Here is an 11,860-nt window from a genome sequence, read left to right on the forward strand (position 1 = left end):
AGTGGCCCAAATTCAGGCACACAAACAGCTATGTACATGGCACTGTCTAAATTTTGGACAGCTGCAATACAGTGTTAGCTCGATGAAATTACTAATTGCTCTTGAAGTGCTGGAAATAATACAGCCATATGTGTAACTGCTGTGTGTACTTCATAAATGAGATGGTGTCACCATAAACTGTGAAAATAACACAGCTGTATAAAATTATAGTGATGAATGTGTGTTGGCTTGCCGTTCTACCAGTCCAAGCCAATGTTGTTCCCTCAGAAGGGCGGGCATTTAAACGGGTAGTATAGGCAGCAATTGCTTCATGTGCCCTTTGCTTATATGCAGAATATAACATTGACACCTTCTCCTCCTCTCAGTGCTTGTAGATGTTCTAGGACTGGGGCAGAGAGGAGTGCAGCTCAGCTGGGGGGCTGTACTTGCCGTGTTGCTCCCCACTTCCGTCTGAGGCCAGAGGAAGCTCTCGGCTGAGCAGGTTATCACCGCTGCAGCACATCTGCACGCAGCTCCGGGGGGAGTCGGGCTGGGCAAACAAAGGACAAGTCAGAACAACCAGACAAAAATTTGAGCCGTTCAGAGCTGTCAGCAGAAAGACAAGGAGCGGGATTACCGTCAAAAGACACCCAAATAAGGAGACAAAGGACCGTAAGAGAATCCTAATGACTCAGAGGTGGGAGAGAATGGGCAGACAAAGGCCGTGATTGCAATGAGGTGCTGAAGGCAGCTATCTGCTCCTGGAGGCACCCCAGGCCAGCCCATGGGCACCCAAGGGAAGGCGTGCTGAGAGCTGGTGAGTGTCTCCTACCTTTGTGACCTCAGGGATACCTAGCCAGGATGCTGGTTTGTGGCTTGGGCGCCTGGGGAAGACAGCGGCGATAGGAGCAAATTGATGTTGCTTTAAAATAAAATGATCTGCAGTTCTACATTATTGCTACATCAAGGGTGAAGATTTGGATGCAATTTAGTCTCTGGCCAGCCCGACTGTGCTACTGGATTTTTCCTGAAAGAGGCACGTTCGGGAAAAGGGTAGTTAAGCCATCAGCAGATAAGCAGAGATTTGTAACTTCCACATCCTGAGCAATCGGTGTGCGGGTGTGGGTGCATCACTCGGGAGTGACTGTCACTGCTTATCCATCTTGATAAACATGCAGAAACATCTGGGGTTAGATAACAGGCAGGACTCCTAACACCAGGGCCATAAACTGAGACCTTCTTCTGATATCACACAAAAAAAACACACCACGCTAATAATCCCAGAAGGGGGACAGTCAGTGTGTGAGAGCCACGTAGAGAATACCAGTGGGTGCATGGAGAGCTGTATGCAGTATAACGCTTAACAAGCTACGCCTGGATGAATGAGAAGGGAGGATGCGTTACACGTACCCAGCAGAGTGAAAAAAAAATCACATCTCCTGGGCAGCTAGAATAACCCCACTCTGTAAATGCTTGCTGTTTTTACTTCTGTGTTTCATGTTGTGGCAACACCAGTGTGCCCCCTATGCCTTAAAATGTAGTCAACAGGAACCAACCTGCTGATGAGGCTGTGATGGTGCTCCAGCTGCAGGCATGGCTACGCAGCATCAGCCCCAGAGAGAGGTTTGTCATGCTGCCATCAGCACTTTCTTGTTATATGGGATGTCTGGACAGGTAGGAGAAATATTAGGCTCTGGCAAGCAGCAACTTGCAACTGCAGCTGTTTTCACAGCTCGAAAATAATCCGGTGTGAGGCAAAGACTGGTTGCACTGAGAGCAGCAGGAGCAAGGGACCATAGGCGAGCTCCGTCCCCACCTCAGATTTACAGTTCGATTCTCCTCATTCATCTGAGCATTTCCTCCCTTGCTTCCTGGCAGCCTCCTGGAGCCGCCATCACACATCAGAGACGTTTTCTTCATAAAATAAAGGGTAGGGCAAGCCAACCAGGGATCTGGATCTGGCCGGGGAAGGGTGCTGTACTTGTAGCACACTGAGGATGTGGAAGGTGGTTACAAGAGTTCAGGCCAAATACTATCCTTCATAGCAGCAGGGAAGGAATGAATTATGGGGTATGAGGTGAAAAGAAAAAAAAAATAATGGAAATGAGAATGATGCTGCTTGATCTCACTTCAATAAAGCCACAACTGAACAAATCAAAGCGTCCTGGGCCAATGAATCTTACACAGAGAGCAGCTCAACTTGCTTAAGACAGTTACAATGAGTAGGAAAGGTGAAGTTCCAAGCAGAGGAAGGTTTCAGTGGAGTTGGTCTGTCTCTTATTTGAGAGACATATTTGATATTTGAGTGTTTGACTTTAAGATGCAGTTGAGTTCTGCCATGCTTAGGTGAACGCAGCATTGGAAAGCTTTGCCTAAATGTGCTTTCTTCATTTTCTCTTATCACATTTGCTGTTTTTTTAGGGTCTTTTTTTTTTTTTAGACACCTGTGTCGCATAATTCAAAAGGCCAGAGCCTGCAGCTTTCAGCCCAACTCACAGTCCAGAGCCCTTTAGCAATGAATTTCCTAGCATGTATTGACTGCTATAGTTGTAACTTAATTAGTAATGTCCTTATTTCCAATAAGCTTTGGGCAGACATGACCTACGCTGGTATGTTGCTGTCACTTCTCCCACGGAGGAAGTTTTGCTGTGAGGATCCACATCTCCTTAACTGGGTTGTTGTCCTTGGGATGTTGGTAAACAGCTGAAAGGCTTCTGGAAAAGGGTAGCTGCAGCTCTGCAGTTAGAGCATAAGCCAATGGCGTGGAGTCTATGACTTTTCTTTGTTAAAAGCTGGGAAAATAACAATGAAAGGAAACATTTGCTTGGGAGAGGATAAGATAATAGAGGCTTGGAGGTCTGTGAAGCATCACAGAGATATGTCAAGATGGTTTGGAAAGGAGTCTGAAAGAGAGACAGAGAAATGAGTAGAAAAATAACCAGTGGAGGGGAAAGACATGCAAGTAAGATGAAAAACGCAATGTAGGACTTAAAGGGAGAGAAAGATGGAGAGAACAACCCATGAGAAAAACTGGAAAAAAAAAAGGACAAGGTGATACAGAATATGGGAAGAATATGAAGACACCATAGGAAAGCGAGAATGGAGGACAGGGGCTAAGAAATGGTGAAAGCCATAGGAAGAGCCTAGTGGAAAAAAGGAAAATGGTTGGAAGGGAATTCAAATATTAGACAGAGAGAATGAAGAAAGCCATGTAATATTAAGACTAGCAAACTCTATCTTATTTATTCATGCTCCTTCTGAATTATTTTTCCCCGTCGGCTGCTGAGGGTCCAGTTGCTGTGTTCTCCCCTCCCTCCGTGGAGTGCGGCCAAGCACTTCTCTTTGAGGATGATGAATGGGCAAAACATTCTTTAGCACTTCAGCCTTAAAGAAGCATTCTCCAAAGCCTCTCTGCCTTAGGCAGCTTCCCTGCTCTCTCCCTGGTGGAAAGTTGGCAGTTTCATTACAACCCCCAGGCAGGCTCCCGCCTATGAACTCCTCCTGCAGGTTGGTCCATTATTAATGCTGAAACAGGCGTATTGGTATAAAATAACCAAGAATCAGACTAACCGTCCTTGCAAAGAAGAGAGACGTACTCCCTTTTCCATATCCTTCCTTGTCATCTGTCTTTTTGCAGACAGTTGGCCTCTAGCAGATATTTAGTAACTCACTTAAGGGACAGTCCAAATTCTGTTGCAGTCGATGGAAATAATACTAGTTGTTAAGGGCATTGGTGTGGCCCTGAAAGGTTTGCCCTTGTGAGGCTTGCACCCAAGCGTACCCTTTGGACTCTTCAGAGAACTTGTTTGGCAAAGCAATTGAATTGGTGGGGTAGTTTCTTAGAAAGACAGATAAAGCCTTTGAACCTTTTCTGCCTTTAGCACAGGGAGGATTTTCCAAGCCTAGAAAGATATTTAAAAGAAAAGCTTTTCTCACTGATAACTTTTATCAGTCCAAACAGTAACACAGTGATTTTTTCCAAAAGCTTCCTAGTGATTTCAGGGAGTAAGTCCCATTTGACTTCAGAAATGAGGCTTGGGCTCTTTCCTTGCCCTTCAGCCATGTCTTCCTGTTCTTCAGCCTGATTTCTAAGGAGGCTTGTTCTTAAATGAAGGAGCGAAGAAGGGGTTTTAAACAACTCTCTTTAAATCAGAGGCATGTTTAAAAGCTGACATCTCACAGGATTGACATTAGACACATGGATCATGTGAGCCTCACAGCCCAGAGGTCTGAACTAGGAACCTCTGTACATGTTTTCTGGCAGCAGTCTTAAATGTGAAATAAGTGGCACTGTGCTAGAAAGCATGTACAAACTTGACTAGAGTACAGGAGCTCTAGGCAAGCGATTATTTACAAGATCACCTATTAGCTTGATAAGAAGCTTATTCCCTCTTTGTCCATACACAGGTTGTTTGGAAAGTCACGTATTAACTAAGCGAGGCTAGGAAGAGACAGTAATTTAGAAAATGTTTGCAGCACTGCTGTAGATCACACACAGCTCTGCTGTGACTGTGGGTGTCCCAGAGGTGGAGGCCATACCAGCACGGGTGCCTGTGCTGCTACAGCCCCAGTGGCTTCCTAGGTGGTGGGGTCCTAAATGTTCCCAGCACCATGTTTTCAGCAGGTCGGGAGGTGGGAAGAACAAACTGTACACGCTGACCTAGGTTTGAACAGCCCTGCCTTGGCAGGTCTGGTCCTGAAGACATTAGTTTGCATGAATACTCCTGTTGTCTTCAAATTCAACAAGGGTGAAATCCCTCAAACTTCTTCCAGGGGTGCGAGGACTGCAGGGTGAGGCCCTGACTGAAAGACTACTGTGCAGGAATTGCCTCAGCCACAAGAGCTCGATCTGAATGTCTCATGGGGACAGGATAATGTTTAATGTATTCCTGGGTACAAGCAGTGCCATCCCCTCTGCTGATGCATATACAGGGTTCTTTCCTTTTCAGCAGTCTAAATAATAAACAAATAAATATTTACTTCATTTTCACATGCTTAACTAGCCATATTGTCTATCCCAGAAAATCCATGGGATTTCTTGAAGAGCTTTGTTATTCATTTTAAATGGCGATGAATCCACAGCTGCAGTGTTAATTATAAATGATATCATTTTCAGGAAGTGTTAAGATGAAGCACATTCACTGCTGCCATGATAGCGTTGAGCATATCAGCATCCCAGCATGCTTGTTTTCCCATGCATGCTTCAGCTTCCACGCTGAAATTTCAGCCCTTGGTCCTAATCCTGTTAACTCTTAGCCATGTGAGTAATGCTGCTCAGATAAGCGTGATAGCTGCTATTTTCAAGATAGCTACTCCTGCACTCAACAGCAGGCACAATCAGGCAAATGTAGAAACAAGTCTGTATAAACACACAGACTTCCACATCCCACTTTAATTTCTCTGCTAAATAAAGGTTGATCTCCCTTGAGATCGCTGGACTTTCATTGTCGGATGTGAGCCAAGTGTTTAACCTGACTTTATAACACCAATCAAGGGGCGTGAAACACCCAGTGCTGGCTGGCTGGTTTGGTGATAATGATCTATGCTTAGAGTATTGATGCAGTGCGGGTTCATCTTCACAAGGCAAGGCCTATAACGTGAACTGTGGACTCATACTACCCTAAAGGTAATACACAGGGGACTTCTGTCAGGCTAGAGAAAATAATCTTTCTCTTACTCAGTTTGCTCTAGTTATAGTGTGAGTTGAGTTGCACCACTCTTTTGCATATTCTTCATCTTCTTTAAACCATAGCCCTTTGGGCTAACATTTTCTGTGCCAGATGATTACTTCAGTCTGCTTCTAGAGAGGTGTTTCTGACCATTCAACTCCTAGGAATGTTTTTTCCCAAAACAGTTTCTCATGGAACATATAGGAAGCCAGGAATTTTAGGAAGCCAGTGATAAGATATGTGTAAAATCTGGTTTCTGGCATGTTTTTTTTTTTTTTGTACCTCCTATGAAAAATATCCAGATTCAGCCAAGTTATGTGTCCTTGGAAAATCACAGTTTGCACACACCTGGTAGGCACCTGCTTGATGTTTCCTCTGCAGAGACAGTGCCGTGGCTTCAAGGACTCAGCAGGAGGTTTCTGCCAACACCTTTTTCTTCATGCCTGCTGCACAGGCACAGAGGCCTGAGCCCTACAACTTTTATCTCCTTGACCCAAAACAGCAAGGAGGAAGGGTCCTTGATTTCTGCAGGTGGCATAAATAGGACTAAAGCAGCCCAGAGAGCAAGACTGGGGCTGAGGATTTGTGGTGGAGAAGATATGTATTCTAAGAAGCCTGATCTGGGAGCTGGCGGTGGGAAACTGGTGCCCAAGGAGATGGGGTCACATGTGACCAACAGCTTGTCAAGAAAAACTAGGAGGTCGTGCCAGAAAGCATAATGAGCCCCCCCAGGGCTGGAGAGTAGGGATGAGGGCACAAGGACAGCTGGTGTGGTGGCATATGGACAGGTGACCAGGGAGGTTGGCAATAGGGAGTACAAGAGGGTTGTGCTACTGTGATCCCACAGAGCTGGTGGGGAGCCTAGCATCATGTGAAAAGCAGCATGGACTCATGTTGCTGAAGAGTATGATTATGTCAAGAGAGACTTACACAATCAGCCATTCCCTGATTTTGAATGCTCGTGTTTGCTACCTTAACATTCTTTTTAATGGAGCTTTTTGTCAGCAACAGAATTATCTATTTTGCTGTGAGCTGGTGCCAAAGGAGCATCGTGACGCTCTGATATGGAAGTCACAAACAGTGAATGAAGTAGTTGTTGTACTTATTAAATTATGGTGAAATATCTCCATGTCATTTATTTGTGTTGCATTTGTATATGAAGGCAGTAATTCGGTTAAACCTCAGCTACCTCGGAGGAGGACAGTGAATTAACGTGGATGAATGAAGGGCTGTCTGACTAATGGACTTCCAATATAGATAATGCCCAGAAACAAATTCAGCGTTGCTTTGGATAATAGAAAAGGCTTAAACACACACACGCACACACACACAAACAAAAAAACAAGTTTTGGTTATTGAAATTCACTGATGTGCGAATATTTTTCCATGTAGATATTTACTTTTTTGTTTAATATACAGTGCCCTATTAATTATCGAGAGGATACAGGCATGATTCTGTATTGATGCATGGTACAAAATGAAGGATCAAGATTTGATTTGTATTGGTGTATTGTCTAAGCATTACCTAGTGATGGAGCAAGGAGAGATAAAAGTGCAGCTCAGCAGAAAATTGCCAGAGCTCCTAAACTCCTTTTTTCTCTCTCATTTCTTGACAGCTGCAGCAGCAAAGACAATATCCAGGACTGTAGAGATTAACCACTGTGGTAGCACCACTGGTTTGTTTATCCAGCACTGTGCACTGGCCGTAAATCCAGATCAAAATCCAGCAGCAGACAGCCCTGAGCACCCTGCATAGCTGACCCTGCCTTGAGCAGGAGGTTGGGCAGGAGGATCTCCAGAGATCTCCTTCCTCTGCTGATGAAAGCTGGTGGCCTTCCTCTTGCAGGCACATCCATGCAGGATGCCCAGAGCCTTGCGGTGAGGCAGTGGTGCTGGCGGCACCCAGGAGGTGGGACATGGGGTCAGTGGCTCTCCGAGGCGGCTTAGGGAGGATCATCACTTTCAGGGAGATGGAGGATGAATCAGTATGCCCATATGCTCTCGTGCACTGGGAGGCTATTTATGCTGCCTATCTCTGGGCATAAGCTCCAGTTCAGGAAGCCTTTACCCCTCTGTTGTCTGTGGAGGGAGATTAGCCTGGGCAGAAGGTGACTCAGCATCCAAGCTGGTCTCCTGCTCTGAATCACCTCCTGGAACAGCTTTCCTGTGATTAAGGAGGCACCTGATAGATACTGAAGGAGCAACTTCCCTCAGTGTTGTGCCAAAAGATGTCTATGCATCTTCCTTTTTAAAGCTGTGGATAACAGATGAGTGTTTTCCAACCAGCACAGGAGAAGATCATCGGTCAAATTTCTGAACCTAACCTTAGGACAAAAAGTGGGCTGAATGGGTTGCAAGTGAATACAGAATTTCATTGTCACCTCCCCCCCGTGACAGGCAGATTAACCATCTCCAGCAGGAAGTCTTCAGTGTTAGCAGAGTGCAGAGGACTCTCCTCTTAACTGGATTTTTTACTTTTTATTTTTTGAGAGAGAGGGAGAGGGAGATGTGGCACTGAGGGACATGGTTAGTGGGCATGGCAGGGATGGGTTGACGGCTGGGCTAGATGATCTTTGTGGCCTTATCCAACCTTAATGGTTCTATGATTCTAGGGGGATCAAAGTAATTTATTAAACTTAATTACTGTGAATAAGCAGCCTTTCTACATATCCATTTCAGGTTAGCAATCTGTAAAAATACTCACTCTGCCCAATATTTAGAAGTGTGCAATAAAATAATATTTTAAGGAAGAGAACAGGGGAATGTGTAGAAGCTCATCAGATTTTAAGCCAAAATATTCCTCATGGTTTTATCACAGGGTATCAATATGAGAAGTGACAATTACATGTGACCAGTAGGGCAGAACTGCATTCACCAATTGATGCCTTTTCAGTCTCCATGGGCTGTATTTTTGCCTTGCAATTTTAGGCAATGGTCTTTAGCTGAGCTTTCATACAAGGTGGGAGGTTTGACAGAACCTGATTCAGCAGTGATATTATGGCAAGTGCATTTTTTTTCCATTGGCCCCAGAGGTGTGAGACTGTAGCAGCCTTCATTTTTCCATTGACAGACGTTAGGTGAGCAGTGCATGCTAGGAAGGCTGGTTACTTACCTCATGCATGTGTGCTTGCTGGCTGCCAAACAGAGCGGAGAGCAGCCAAATCCTCCCTGCCTCTTGTGTGGGGGGCTCAGAGATGTTTCTTCACTCTGTCCTGTTGGTGATTGAAAAAAGAAGGAAGAGGAGTCATTACTGTCCCTGATACTGTCCCTGATTTCTCCCGCTCTGACAGTTTGGCCAGAAGATTCCAAAACTGCTGAAGGAAAAGAGGAAGAAAGGAAGATAGCCAGTATGATCATAGAAACTTTGTTTCTCAAGGAAACTAGGATTAAAAAAAAAAAGTTCCTAGGCCTCTTAGTAACAGAATAAACCTTGGGAACATGACTTAATTCTACATTGTGGGCTCAGAAACTAAGAGGAATTAATCCCATGTGTACTGATTATTTTTAAAACGCTTGCAAGCTCCAGTTCAGCTTTATGATTATTTGGTGACTTGCTCCTGCCTGGAGCGGAAAGTTTGACACTGAGCTCCCACAGATATATGTCCTATTAGAGGTCCCTCCGGTGATCGTAATGCAGAAACCAGGAATAAGTTACCTCTGCTGTGGGTCTCCAGCACTTCTAGGGACTTCTTCTGCTGTTCCCATGAATAGTATTTCCTCAGGACCCCACCGATATGAGCCGTGCTTGAGTGAGCGCATCCGAGAGCAATTTGCCAGAATGGACTGTTACACCTGACATGTTTATAAAAATTGTCAGAAGCTTCTAGATGGAGAAAAGGGTCCCTCAGCACCACAAAATAGGTGAGCGTAGCAACCCGCAGCAGAATGCAGCGCAGGACCGCTTTCACTCTGCCTTTGGGTGCCCCCTGCACTGGATGACCCACTGCATGCAGTTTTTACGAGGGACACACTGAAAAGGGTGATACCGAGGAACTCGCTGCCTTCTATGAATCTGAGTCCTTGCGAACAGAGGTTTATAATCATGAACTGCATGGAGCAAGCTGAAGCTGTACTTTTATCACCTTTCTTCTAAGCTTATTGCCGAGAACTTTTTAAGCTTTCTTCCCTGGAGATGAACAGACTCTTATAATAGGTGCAGCCTGGGGGATGACACCAGCAGCACAAGAATCCTCCTGGGAATAATTACGCTTCCTTTCTCCTTCCCTTTGTCTGCTGTATCTATTTGGCAGCACTTCTGCGAGGAGTCGTGCGCGTACGTAACTTTAATCCCATTCAGCAGAGGGAGTCAGATGCTAAAATCTCTGCACGCACAGCAGCCCCTCAGGACACAGAGCTGGGTCTGCATGCTGGTGCACAAGCACTCAGCTCTTTGCTGTATGCTAGGCCAGGACAGGATCTATGCAGGTGTCCCACTCTCAGCTGGGCTCTGCTGCAGTGAGAAAACCACAGAAGCAGCAGTGGTAAAAAAATTAACAAAGTCAGTGTGCTCTTCGGCACTGCTTGGTGGGTTATCATGGTGAGGCATTGAACAGGTTGCCCAGAGAAGTTGTGTGGCCAGGCTGGATGGGGCCCTGGGCAGCCTGATCCAATGGGTGGTAACTCTGCCTATGGCAGGGGCTGGGGCTGGGTGGGCTGCAAGGTTCCTTCCAACCCAAATCATTCTACAATTCTATGATCTTTCTCTACATCTGTATGGTCTCAGGACTCTGGCAAACATCATTTGCAGCAGTGCTGGCCTGCCATTCATGAGACATTTGTTTCCATTTTGTGATGCATTTTCCACTCCTGTGTTCATGGAGCTGATGCTGTAGTGCTGCTCTGGTGACCAGCTGCTTTCTAGGGAGAAAAGGGGAACTGACCTAGGCAGTGATGGGGACTTGGCGCACCAAGGCACGTACACCTCCAAAACCTGAGATGTCTGTTCAGAAACAGGATGTCACACAAATTTGTGATGCAAATTCACCTTCACTCCTTAACCATATCAACAACATACACCAAGCCAGAAGCACAGCTGCAGCTGAGTCCCCAGGCCTGGAGCGAGATCCTTGCCCCCACACTGGCCATCTTGCGTGCTGTATCCCATGCAGCTGGGTGCAGAGCAGGAAGAGTACTGACACCTTTTGAGCCACCCTGCCAGCCTCTTGTGGGGAAATGAAAGCCAAATGCGTGTGCTGAGAGGATGGCTGTGGTGTGAATCGGTGATGAGAAGTTAGAGATGCTGATGACTGGTACTTTGGGGGCAGGCCTGATGGGGGAATTGAGCCCGGGTGGTTTCCCTCAGCTTTCTTTCAATTATTTGATGAGAACACTTTGATCTAAGAAACACTGCAGGGTCTGAAAATCTGCTTGGAATGCTCATCCTGAGAGCAGTAACTGAGTTTTCAGTATTTACAGCAGCACCTGGAGTCATAATTGTGTGTCCCTTATAGATGCTTCGATGTGGTAGCTCAGCTTGAGACCCAGCTTGGCCATTAGCTCCTTGTAGAGGAGAGCAGGGAGAAGGAAGGGGAAGACACCTCAGCAGGCTTTTGTGAAACCTGTTTATTTTACTTTCGATGGAGATTTGCCTCCTCTACAGCCAGCATCTTCACGAAGCTGACACACCGTGATGACCTGCGGCTCTGCTCTCACACAATGGGCAACTGCTTGCCCCAGAACAATGCCATGACAAATGGAAAGAGGTTTGTCGTTCCTCCCACCTGCCCTCCTGCCCCATGCACGATGGCAGAAGGTACATGCGCTTTTAATTTTCCTACTGATAAAAAGAGGGTCGTTGTCTTTGCAGGCAGTGGATGAACAAGTCCTGTGCTCTTTGGCAGACATAGGCCTTGATGTAGCAATCGAAATGGAGGCCTCGCTCCCTACAGTGAGACGCCTGCCAGGCGCACACCTATTGCCAATGGCAAGGTGCAGCAGCGATGCAGGTTCAAGCCCAGAGCTGGGACCGCAGGTCTCCAAGGCCAAAGTTTTGGGCTGGAGCACCTGCCCCGTGCGGCCTTTGGCAGTCCCATGGGTCATCCCCGGAGGACACAGAGCACAGTGAGGCCGCGTCCGCCGTGCCCCGAGGCAGGACGTCAAGCCGCAGAGACCTTCCGAGCACCCCAGGTGCCCCACGGCGTCCACCCCGCCGGCGGGGTCGGGCGGCCGCCCCTCGGGCCGGGCCCCTGCTGGGGGCACACCGCCCCCTCGGG

At 46.6% G+C, this 11,860-nt stretch overlaps 1 long non-coding RNA gene across 1 annotated transcript in view; it reads right to left on the minus strand.

Moving 5' to 3' along the window:
* The window catches only part of LOC110394632, a 43,292-nt gene extending 33,023 nt beyond the window's left edge, over nucleotides 1-10,269 (minus strand). Inside the window, exons 1-2 of the long non-coding RNA XR_002435762.1 lie at nucleotides 9,304-10,269; nucleotides 8,761-8,860 (exon numbers count right to left, since the gene is read on the minus strand). This is a non-coding gene — a long non-coding RNA (uncharacterized LOC110394632). The remainder of the gene's footprint in view (nucleotides 1-8,760; nucleotides 8,861-9,303) is intronic.

The sequence above is a fragment of the Numida meleagris genome, chromosome 2 (assembly GCF_002078875.1).
Source record: "Numida meleagris isolate 19003 breed g44 Domestic line chromosome 2, NumMel1.0, whole genome shotgun sequence".
NCBI classification, from domain to species: domain Eukaryota; kingdom Metazoa; phylum Chordata; class Aves; order Galliformes; family Numididae; genus Numida; species Numida meleagris.